Source organism: Pelobates fuscus, chromosome 12 (genome assembly GCF_036172605.1).
Source record: "Pelobates fuscus isolate aPelFus1 chromosome 12, aPelFus1.pri, whole genome shotgun sequence".
In the NCBI taxonomy this organism is placed as follows: Eukaryota; Metazoa; Chordata; class Amphibia; order Anura; family Pelobatidae; genus Pelobates; species Pelobates fuscus.
Window position 1 is genome coordinate 54,796,010 of NC_086328.1, and position 11,356 is coordinate 54,807,365.

The 11,356-nt window shown below is 44.5% G+C and overlaps 10 pseudogenes; all 10 read left to right on the forward strand.

Annotated features, from left to right (window-relative positions):
- Positions 1–5,196: 5,196 nt before the first annotated feature.
- LOC134579733 (5S ribosomal RNA) lies at positions 5,197–5,315 on the forward strand (annotated as a pseudogene).
- Positions 5,316–5,449: 134 nt separating this feature from the next.
- LOC134579738 (5S ribosomal RNA) lies at positions 5,450–5,568 on the forward strand (annotated as a pseudogene).
- Positions 5,569–6,209: 641 nt separating this feature from the next.
- Positions 6,210–6,328, forward strand: LOC134579791 (5S ribosomal RNA; annotated as a pseudogene).
- Positions 6,329–7,433: 1,105 nt separating this feature from the next.
- On the forward strand, positions 7,434–7,552 carry LOC134580173 (5S ribosomal RNA; annotated as a pseudogene).
- A 629-nt stretch (positions 7,553–8,181) lies between these two features.
- On the forward strand, positions 8,182–8,300 carry LOC134579619 (5S ribosomal RNA; annotated as a pseudogene).
- Positions 8,301–8,677: 377 nt separating this feature from the next.
- Positions 8,678–8,796, forward strand: LOC134580124 (5S ribosomal RNA; annotated as a pseudogene).
- Positions 8,797–8,931: 135 nt separating this feature from the next.
- On the forward strand, positions 8,932–9,050 carry LOC134579621 (5S ribosomal RNA; annotated as a pseudogene).
- Positions 9,051–9,922: 872 nt separating this feature from the next.
- LOC134579622 (5S ribosomal RNA) lies at positions 9,923–10,041 on the forward strand (annotated as a pseudogene).
- Positions 10,042–10,418: 377 nt separating this feature from the next.
- LOC134580125 (5S ribosomal RNA) lies at positions 10,419–10,537 on the forward strand (annotated as a pseudogene).
- A 135-nt stretch (positions 10,538–10,672) lies between these two features.
- On the forward strand, positions 10,673–10,791 carry LOC134579623 (5S ribosomal RNA; annotated as a pseudogene).
- Positions 10,792–11,356: the final 565 nt, after the last annotated feature.

An 11,356-nucleotide genomic window follows, 5' to 3' on the forward strand; every position in this document is an offset into this window, starting at 1 on the left:
TAAGTAGAATGGTCGTGTCTGATCAGGTAGACCTAATGCTGGGGCACTCATCAAAGCCTTCTTCACATCTTCAAATGCCGTTTGCTGTTCTTGGGTCCATAAGAAGGGGTTGTGCTCTGTACCTTTGATAGCTGCGTACAGAGGTTTTGCCAGTATCGCATAGCTGGGAATCCATATCCTACAGAAGCCTGCTGCCCCCAAGAATTCTCGCACTTGTCTTCTATTCTTGGGTATTGGTATTTGGCAGACAGCTTCTTTTCTCTCTGGCCCCATAATTCTTTGACCTTCAGAGATATGAAATCCCAGATATTTGACAGTTGGCAAACACAACTGAGCCTTCTTTCTAGACACCTTGTATCCTGCCTTCCAGAGAATGTGTAGTAGATCGTGCGTTGCTTGTTGACAGATTTCTTTTGTAACTGCTGCTATCAACAAGTCATCTACATATTGTAACAATACACACTCTCCTGGGATGGACTCGAAATCCAGTAGATCTTGACTTAGGGCTGAACCAAATAGGGTAGGTGAATTTTTAAACCCTTGGGGCAGTCTTGTCCAAGTCATTTGGCGTTTTGAGCCCGTTACAGCGTTCTCCCATTGGAAAGCGAAAATACATTGACTTTCTGCGGCAATTCGGAGGCAAAAGAAGGCATCTTTGAGGTCTAAGACTGTAAAGTAGGTAGCCCCGCCCGGAATTAAAGCAAGCAGGTTATATGGATTGGGTACAACTGGATGTATACTAACAACCGCATCATTGACTGCTCTCAAGTCCTGCACAGGTCGATACTCATCTGTACCGGGCTTTTGAACAGGCAGCAATGGGGTGTTCCAGGGGGAAGTACAGAATTTTAGGATACCATACCGTATGAACTTATCCAGATAGGATTGGATGTTCTTCTTAGCCTTCTGCGGGATGTGGTATTGTCTTAGGCTCACTGGATAAACCCCATGTTTTAGTTCAATTTTTATAGGTGGAATATTGCGGGCCAGTCCTGGTGGGTTGTTCTCTGCCCAAACTCCTGGTATGTTAAATAATGTCTCATCACTCCTAGGGTTTTGGCTAGTCAACGCTGTATAAAGTCGCCACTCTTCTTCCTTTGGTACGGATAATGTCATGATACCTGAAGGTCCATTAAACTTTAAGGATGTTGTTCCATTTGGTAGGAACGTAATCTGCGCTTGTAATTTTGATAGCATATCACGTCCCAGCAATTGGACTGGACATTCAGGCATATAAAGGAATTGATGTTTTACTACGTGGCCTCCCAATGTACAGAGTCGACTTTTAAGAACCGGTTTTTCAGCACTTCTTCCAGTTGCTCCTATCACAGTAATAGTCCTTCCAGATGGAGGAGCAACTAGATTAGTCACCACTGAATGTTCAGCACCAGTGTCGATCATGAACGCACTCCTTTTCCCCCCTATTGATACATCGACCATAGGCTCCGCTCGACCAAGGGGGATGGAGCCCGGTCGGTATCAATAGTCCTCCATGACCGTGTCAGCCAATCCTACAAAGTCCCTACCTTCTCTATCGCGGGACCTTTGCGCTGCTGGAATATACCTGTCTTCCCTAACACTTCCTCTGTTCCCATTACTCCCTCTATAACCATTACTCCCTCCGGGGCCTCCTCTACCTCTCGCTCTGCCTCTAGAGTTTCCATAACCTATCCTAGGTCTGTCTTTCTCACACTGTTCTCTTCGAGGACACTCATTTCTCCAATGCCCTTCTTCCCTGCAGTATGCGCACTGATTTCTACTTAGAGGTTCCTCATTCCATCTACTATCGCCTCTATCTGGGCCCCGTCTATCTACGCCTGCGATCGCTACCGCTAGCATATCAGCCTTTTTACGCATCTTGCGCTCTTCCTCTTTCTTACTTTCTGTTTCCCTATTCATATAAACCTTATTCGCTACCTCCATTAGTTGGGTGATTGACATACCTGCGAACCCTTCTAACTTTTGTAGCTTGCGCTTAATATCTCCGTAAGCTTGGCTGACAAAGGCGGAGTTCACCATTCGGGAATTATCTGCGTCTTCCGGATTAAAGGGGGTATACAAGCGGTATGCCTCCAATAATCGGTCATAAAAGACACTGGGCGCTTCATCGCTTTTCTGAATCACCTCAACTGTCTTCGACATGTTAATAGCTTTCTTTCCTCCGGCTTTCATGCCAGCAATTATAGCGTCTCTATAGGCTCTGAGTTGAACCATATCAGCACCATTTACGTTCCAATCGGGATCGGTGTTGGGATAGTGTGTTGCGGCCCATGCTGATGGATTGGCTTGGTTTAAAGTACGGGCTTTATCCTCTAGTGCTTTAATGGCTGCTTGATTTATTCTCGTCCTTTCCTCATTGTTAAATAAAGTCATTAATAACTGCTGACAATCAGCCCATGTCGGGTTATGTGTCTGTACTATTGAGGTGAACAGATCAGTCATAGCTTGTGGTTTCTCAGTATACGAGGAATTGTGGGTCTTCCAATTTAAAAGATCGGTTGTCGTGAATGGGACATATACAAAGACTGGGTCAGCATGTGCCATTTGGCCTGCGGCATCGATATAGGCTGACCCAGGATTCAGACGAAGAGGCATCTGATAGTGTTTTAATTGTTGGGCACCGGTCAACTGTCGGGTCTGTATGGGGCTACGTGGAGGGGCGTCAGTCATAGGTTCCAGTCGGGGAGAAATAGGGTATGGGGATGTGGGAGCTTGGTTTTGGGAAAAGGTGGTAAATAAAACACTTCGAGCCGAGCTAGATGAAGCTTGACCGGAAGTCTGAAGTGGCGCCAAATCAGGATATTCGTTTTTAATGGGGGTTGGTTCTGATTCCGGAAGGGGAGATTTAGTACGAGGGGGGGTGGATCCTGTACTGGAGGAGGAAGCGGAAGTGGATGGGGGTAATGAGGGGAGGGTTGCAGGACTTCCTGCTTTTGCGTCACTTCCTCTTAACGGAAAGTAAGGGGGCGGCAAAGGGATCTCGGACTCAGGGGGCGTGTCCAAAATGGGCCTAACACCAGTCCTAGTGGACGAACAAGTCCTAGCTACCATGAGGCGACACTGCTCCTCGTGGCATGTCCGGAGCCATTTTGGCGAGTCATTTACTGCCTGTCTCCAACAATCAATATAAGGAAACTGGCCGTAAAGTTCAGGCCTACCTGATACAGCCACGTGTAAGCGCTGTACCAGAGTTGGATCCAAACTGCCACGTGGCGGCCATGCCGCAACCAAAGTAGGCCACTCCCTAGTACACAAAGTGACCAAACGTACAGGAGACATTTTAACCCCAAAATCACAAGTTTTAAATCCCTTTTTAAAATTCTTCACCATACAACCTAAGGGATCCGGAATCGTTGACTGCGACGCACCCATACTTAACAATGGAACGTCGTCGACAACAAATACTATACACGCGTACTATTCAACAGTCACACCCGTTTCCTCTGGCAACAGCACCACGTGGTACGGTTACCAAGTGAAACGTACACAATAACAATAAACACTCAGGGAATTCCCGTACACACACAGCTGTTACACCAGTCACTATATAATCAATATTATGCCCTTTGGCGTAACTATACAGTCACCCACGCTATAATTCCCTATATACGAATTACCCGTCTATAACACACCCCAGTAACATCGTCTTTTACAAATAGCGGTTACAATACGGTTAGCATAGGTCAAAGCACAAGTTAAGGTCACAATACAATTATTAGTGGTTATGGTGTTAAACTTGCAATGGACGACAATGATTAGTACTTATATACAGTGTCAGTAAATATACAGGGTTATGGTACCGTGCACTATAATACAGCAACACACTATTAACACTCTCGCTAGACGGCTGAGCTCGCGCTATCTAACAAGATATACACTTTACTAAACAATCGTTAACACATTTACAATTCCCAACTAAACTATTGGCCAGTACCTTGAATGGACTACCTAAAAACAATCTACATACGTTTTGGTTAGCCACACTGCCCAATCACCACATATATAGCGAGCTAGAGGACCGAATTTACACAGACGCCTCTTAGTCGCACTATCAAAAGTCTAGTGGGTTCCAAATTTACACGCCTTCCCACTTAGCCCAGATAGGATGAGATCTAGTGAACCGAATTTACACAGACGCCGCTTAGTCTCCCGGTCCCTCCGACCTAGCGAACAAAATATACACCCTAGAACGCTAGTCTAGACAAGACACCGGTGTCCGGCTAGGGCTATTTACACCAGAGCCCCGCCTGACTAACAAAATCAAACGGTCTGACTAAAGAGCGTTCGATCGAGCGGTGCGCCTTCGCTCCTTCCCTCCGACAGAGGGGGCAGATACACAGATTCAAAACCCCTTTGGGCCTACCGCACAATCGGTATACCCCTAGTGGGTCCTGCCGTCTAAAACAGCAGTTGTCTTACCTCCTCGTTCCTGAACCTGAGTTGTCACTCATCGACGGGGACACCCCAGCACTTCTCACGTAGAGGCCGATGATCTCCTGGACAACAGACCAGTGGCGCCGAGACGAAGGGAGGTCCACGCAGAAGTTCAGGGGTGCAGCCGTAGAGAACGTGGGCAAAGATAGACCGTCTCACGCCTCTGCCTCTCAGCTACCGTTGAACGATGAGCTTCCCGGCCAATGCACCAAATGATACCGGAGAAACTGACGGAAGCCAAGCACAGAGAGATGGACACAGGTTTCTTCAGGAAGGAAGAGATTCTTTATTGGATCACCGATCGGGACTCAGAGGGACTAACGTCACCAAAATACAGCAAGTTCTGAGCCCCGGACAATAGTGCAGGCTCCTTATATAGGCACATAACTCCTCCCATATTAAGCTCCACCCGCACATTCTCTTAACCAATCAACACAAATAAGAATTAACTTCCTGTTTGACCGCATGGCTTGTCCAGCACAATGGAGGAGGGGGAATACTACATCCTGTATTCTTGCACATGCTCCGTACACTACTGATCGTATCTTGCCTCGTGCAACCAACTGATCGATACGTCAGCATATGCACGTACACATGCCACGTGGTAATCTCGGCCTACTAAATTTATTTTTACCGAGATTCCACCACATTATGATGTCATAATCTGACCACTTTTTTCCCTATCCAGAAGCGTCTTGTCTTTTGTCGCAACCAGTGTTTGATATTCTACCAACATTAGCGAGTTCGCATTCACTTATTTTTACTTATGGCCATACTAGTCTGAAAATGCCTGATCTCATCAGATTTCGGAAGCCATCCAGACTCGGGCCTGGTTAGTACTTGTATGGGAGACCAACTAGGAACCTCAGGTGCCGTAAGCTTTTGTTTATTTCTTTTTTGCATTATGATGTCATAATCAGACCACTTTTTTCCCTATCCAGAAGCGTCTTGTCTTTTGTTGCAACCAGTGTTTGATATTCTACCAACATTAGCGAGATTGCATTCTCTTAATTTCACTTACGGCCATACCAGTCTGAAAATGCCTGATTTCGTCAGATCTCGGAAGCCATCCATACTCGGGCCTGGTTAGTACTTGTATGGGAGACCAACTAGGAACCTCAGGTGCCGTAAGCTTTTGTTTATTTCTTTTTTGCATTATGATGTCATAATCAGACCACTTTTTTCCCTATCCAGAAGCGTCTTGTCTTTTGTCGCAACCAGTGTTTGATATTCTACCAACATTAGCGAGATCGCATTTTCTTAACTTCATTTACGGCCATAGCAGTCTGAAAATGCCTGATCTCGTCAGATCTCGGAAGCCTTCCAGACTCGGGCCTGGTTAGTACCTGTATGGGAGACCAACTAGGGACCTCAGGTGCCGTAAGCTTTTGATTATTTCTTTTTTGCATTATGATGTCATAATCAGACCACTTTTTTCCCTATCCAGAAGCGTATTGTCTTTTGTCGCAACCAGTGTTTGATATTCTACCAACATTAGCTTGATCGCATTCGCTTAATTTTACTTGTGGCCATACCAGTCTGAAAATGCCTGATCTCATCAGATCTCGGAAGCCGTCCAGACTTGGGCCTGGTTATGACTTGTATGGGAGACCAACTAGGAACCTCAGGTGCCGTAAGCTTTTGTTTATTTATTTTTTTGCATTATGATGTCATAATCTGACCACTTTTTTCCCTGTCCAGAAGCGTCTTGTCTTTTGTCGCAACCAGTGTTTGATATTCTACCAACATTAGCGAGTTCGCATTCGCTTAATTTCACTTATGGCCATACCAGTCTGAAAATGCCTGATCTCATCAGATTTCGGAAGCCATCCAGACTCGGGCCTGGTTAGTACCTGTATGGGAGACCAACTAGGAACCTCAGGTGCCTTAAGCTTTTGATTATTTCTTTTTTGCATTATGATGTTGTAGCGGAGAGCTGATATCCCACAGCTATTCTCCACTGACGATCCCAGGAAGGCTCAGGAACAAGGCAATAGTAGATCCATAGGCAGAGTTTCCAGCAGGCAAAGTAACACAGCGATATCCCCACAGCAATCCCAATAACTGGACGACACACAGTTTCAGGAACAGAACTGCTGGCTGGTACATCCAGCCTCCCTTTTATTACAACTGTACACAGACAAGCCGCACCCAGGGGGAGGCATAAAACAACCAATGGTATCTTGGGTACAACCCACACATCCCCTCCCCTAAGTGTGACACATAATCCCATTATTGTACAGTTTCAAACATAACTTTTACACCATATTCATAACTTCTATAATATTCATCACATTTGCATAAAAATACATATTCACAATCAATCCATTCAGGGGAATAACATATAAAAAAATGGCATGAATCAGACCAGGGGTTCAAAAGTTAGTAAAAGTATCTTTTGTTCCCCCTGGCTGATTGTATTTTAATCTGGCTCAAACAGTAAAAGTAAAACCATCCCCACAATGCATCCTGGCTTCCTCCCTTCTGCCCTGGAGATAATTGGAGAAGGAATCTAATTATTTCCAAAGACAGAGCCAAACTCCATTACCCACATGGCAGACAAAAAGACAGTAAAAGACATAAAATTACATACTGATACATTTAGTACATAAAACACACATTTCTACATATCCCCAGATAGCTTTGATCTGACTGCACATTATTAGATGAATGGCCCTCAGATCACACGAAGAAGCCTTTCTGCAGGGAAAATAAACAGTTTAACCTGCAGGGGCATAGTCCAAAGGCAAGAGGCGGGCAAGCAGCCCCCTCCAAGGACACGTGGCGAGGTCGGTTTCGCCACACTTCTCCCCTTTGCCCCCCAGACTAACAGGGTAGATGAGGGCAATCCATAATACAGGGAGGACAGCCACAATAGGGTTCCGCTACAGATGTCATAATCAGACCACTTTTTTCCCTATCCAGAAGTGTCTTGTCTTTTGTTGCAACCAGTGTTTGATATTCTACCAACATTAGCGAGATTGCATTCTCTTAATTTCACTTACGGCCATACCAGTCTGAAAATGCCTGATCTCGTCAGATCTCGTAGGCCATCCATACTCGGGCCTGGTTAGTACTTGTATGGGTGACCTACTAGGCACTTCAGGTGCCGTAAGCTTTTGTTTATTTATTTTTTGCATTATAATGTCATAATCAGACCACTTTTTTCCCTATCCAGAAGCGTCTTGTCTTTTGTCGCAACAGAGTTTGATATTCTACCAACATTAGCGAAATCGCATTCTCTTAATTTCACTTACGGCCATACCAGTCTGAAAATTCCTGATCTCGTCAGATATCGAAGCCATCCAGATTCGGGCCTGGTTAGTACTTGTATGGGTGACCTACTAGGCACTTCAGGTGCCGTAAGCTTTTGTTTATTTCTTTTCTGCATTATGATGTCATAATCAGACCACTTTTTTCCCTATCCAGAAGCGTCTTGTCTTTTGTCGCAACCAGTGTTTGATATTCTACCAACATTAGCGAGATCGCATTATCTTAATTTCACTTACGGCCATACCAGTCTGAAAATGCCTGATCTCGAAAGCCATCCAGACTCGGGCCTGGTTAGTACTTGTATGGGAGACCAACTAGGAACCTCAGGTGCCGTAAGCTTTTGTTTATTTATTTTTTTGCATTATGATGTCATAATTAGACCACTTTTTTCCCTATCCAGAAGCGTCTTGTCTTTTGTCGCAACCAGTGTTTGATATTCTACCAACATTAGCGAGATCGCATTCTCTTAATTTCACTTACGGCCATACCAGTCTGAAAATGCCTGATCTCGTCAGATCTCAGAAGCCATCCAGACTCGGGCCTGGTTAGTACTTGTATGGGAGACCAGCTAGGAACCTAAGGTGCCGTAAGCTTTTGTTTATTTCTTTTTTGCATTATGATGTCATAATCAGACTACTTTTTTCCCTATCCAGAAGCGTCTTGTCTTTTGTCGCAACCAGTGTTTGATATTCTACCAACATTAGCGAGATCGCATTCTCTTAATTTCACTTACGGCCATACCAGTCTGAAAATGCCTGATCTCGAAAGCCATCCAGACTCGGGCCTGGTTAGTACTTGTATGGGAGACCAACTAGGAACCTCAGGTGCCGTAAGCTTTTGTTCATTTCTTTTTTGCATTATGATGTCATAATCAGACCACTTTTTTCCCTATCCAGAAGCGTCTTGTCTTTTGTCGCAACCAGTGTTTGATATTCTACCAACATTAGCGAGATCGCATTCTCTTAATTTCACTTACGGACATACCAGTCTGAAAATGCTTGATCTTGTCAGATCTTGGAAGCCATCCAGACTCGGGCCTGGTTAGTACTTGTATGGGAGACCAACTAGGAACCTCAGGTGCCGTAAGCTTTTGTTTATTTATTTTTTTGCATTATGATGTCATAATTAGACCACTTTTTTCCCTATCCAGAAGCGTCTTGTCTTTTGTCGCAACCAGTGTTTGATATTCTACCAACATTAGCGAGATCGCATTCTCTTAATTTCACTTACGGCCATACCAGTCTGAAAATGCCTGATCTCGTCAGATCTCAGAAGCCATCCAGACTCGGGCCTGGTTAGTACTTGTATGGGAGACCAGCTAGGAACCTAAGGTGCCGTAAGCTTTTGTTTATTTCTTTTTTGCATTATGATGTCATAATCAGACTACTTTTTTCCCTATCCAGAAGCGTCTTGTCTTTTGTCGCAACCAGTGTTTGATATTCTACCAACATTAGCGAGATCGCATTCTCTTAATTTCACTTACGGCCATACCAGTCTGAAAATGCCTGATCTCGAAAGCCATCCAGACTCGGGCCTGGTTAGTACTTGTATGGGAGACCAACTAGGAACCTCAGGTGCCGTAAGCTTTTGTTTATTTATTTTTTGCATTATAATGTCATAATCAGACCACTTTTTTCCCTATCCAGAAGCGTCTTGTCTTTTGTCGCAACAGAGTTTGATATTCTACCAACATTAGCGAAATCGCATTCTCTTAATTTCACTTACGGCCATACCAGTCTGAAAATTCCTGATCTCGTCAGATATCGAAGCCATCCAGATTCGGGCCTGGTTAGTACTTGTATGGGTGACCTACTAGGCACTTCAGGTGCCGTAAGCTTTTGTTTATTTCTTTTCTGCATTATGATGTCATAATCAGACCACTTTTTTCCCTATCCAGAAGCGTCTTGTCTTTTGTCGCAACCAGTGTTTGATATTCTACCAACATTAGCGAGATCGCATTATCTTAATTTCACTTACGGCCATACCAGTCTGAAAATGCCTGATCTCGAAAGCCATCCAGACTCGGGCCTGGTTAGTACTTGTATGGGAGACCAACTAGGAACCTCAGGTGCCGTAAGCTTTTGTTTATTTATTTTTTTGCATTATGATGTCATAATTAGACCACTTTTTTCCCTATCCAGAAGCGTCTTGTCTTTTGTCGCAACCAGTGTTTGATATTCTACCAACATTAGCGAGATCGCATTCTCTTAATTTCACTTACGGCCATACCAGTCTGAAAATGCCTGATCTCGTCAGATCTCAGAAGCCATCCAGACTCGGGCCTGGTTAGTACTTGTATGGGAGACCAGCTAGGAACCTAAGGTGCCGTAAGCTTTTGTTTATTTCTTTTTTGCATTATGATGTCATAATCAGACTACTTTTTTCCCTATCCAGAAGCGTCTTGTCTTTTGTCGCAACCAGTGTTTGATATTCTACCAACATTAGCGAGATCGCATTCTCTTAATTTCACTTACGGCCATACCAGTCTGAAAATGCCTGATCTCGAAAGCCATCCAGACTCGGGCCTGGTTAGTACTTGTATGGGAGACCAACTAGGAACCTCAGGTGCCGTAAGCTTTTGTTCATTTCTTTTTTGCATTATGATGTCATAATCAGACCACTTTTTTCCCTATCCAGAAGCGTCTTGTCTTTTGTCGCAACCAGTGTTTGATATTCTACCAACATTAGCGAGATCGCATTCTCTTAATTTCACTTACGGACATACCAGTCTGAAAATGCTTGATCTTGTCAGATCTTGGAAGCCATCCAGACTCGGGCCTGGTTAGTACTTGTATGGGAGACCAACTAGGAACCTCAGGTGCCGTAAGCTTTTGTTTATTTATTTTTTTGCATTATGATGTCATAATTAGACCACTTTTTTCCCTATCCAGAAGCGTCTTGTCTTTTGTCGCAACCAGTGTTTGATATTCTACCAACATTAGCGAGATCGCATTCTCTTAATTTCACTTACGGCCATACCAGTCTGAAAATGCCTGATCTCGTCAGATCTCAGAAGCCATCCAGACTCGGGCCTGGTTAGTACTTGTATGGGAGACCAGCTAGGAACCTAAGGTGCCGTAAGCTTTTGTTTATTTCTTTTTTGCATTATGATGTCATAATCAGACTACTTTTTTCCCTATCCAGAAGCGTCTTGTCTTTTGTCGCAACCAGTGTTTGATATTCTACCAACATTAGCGAGATCGCATTCTCTTAATTTCACTTACGGCCATACCAGTCTGAAAATGCCTGATCTCGAAAGCCATCCAGACTCGGGCCTGGTTAGTACTTGTATGGGAGACCAACTAGGAACCTCAGGTGCCGTAAGCTTTTGTTTATTTCTTTTTTGCATTATGATGTCATAATCAGACCACTTTTTTCCCTATCCAGAAGCGTCTTGTCTTTTGTCGCAACCAGTGTTTGATATTCTACCAACATTAGCGAGATCGCATTCTCTTAATTTCACTTACGGCCATACCAGTCTGAAAATGCCTGATCTCGTCAGATCTCGGAAGCCATCTAGACTCCTTCCTCCCCAGCGGCAGTGTGTCCCAGGGAGCAGAAGGTGCCATCCTTCCTCCCCAGCGGCAGTGTGTACCCCAGGGAGCTGAAGGTGTCATCCGTCCTCCCCAGCGGCAGTGTGTATCCCAGG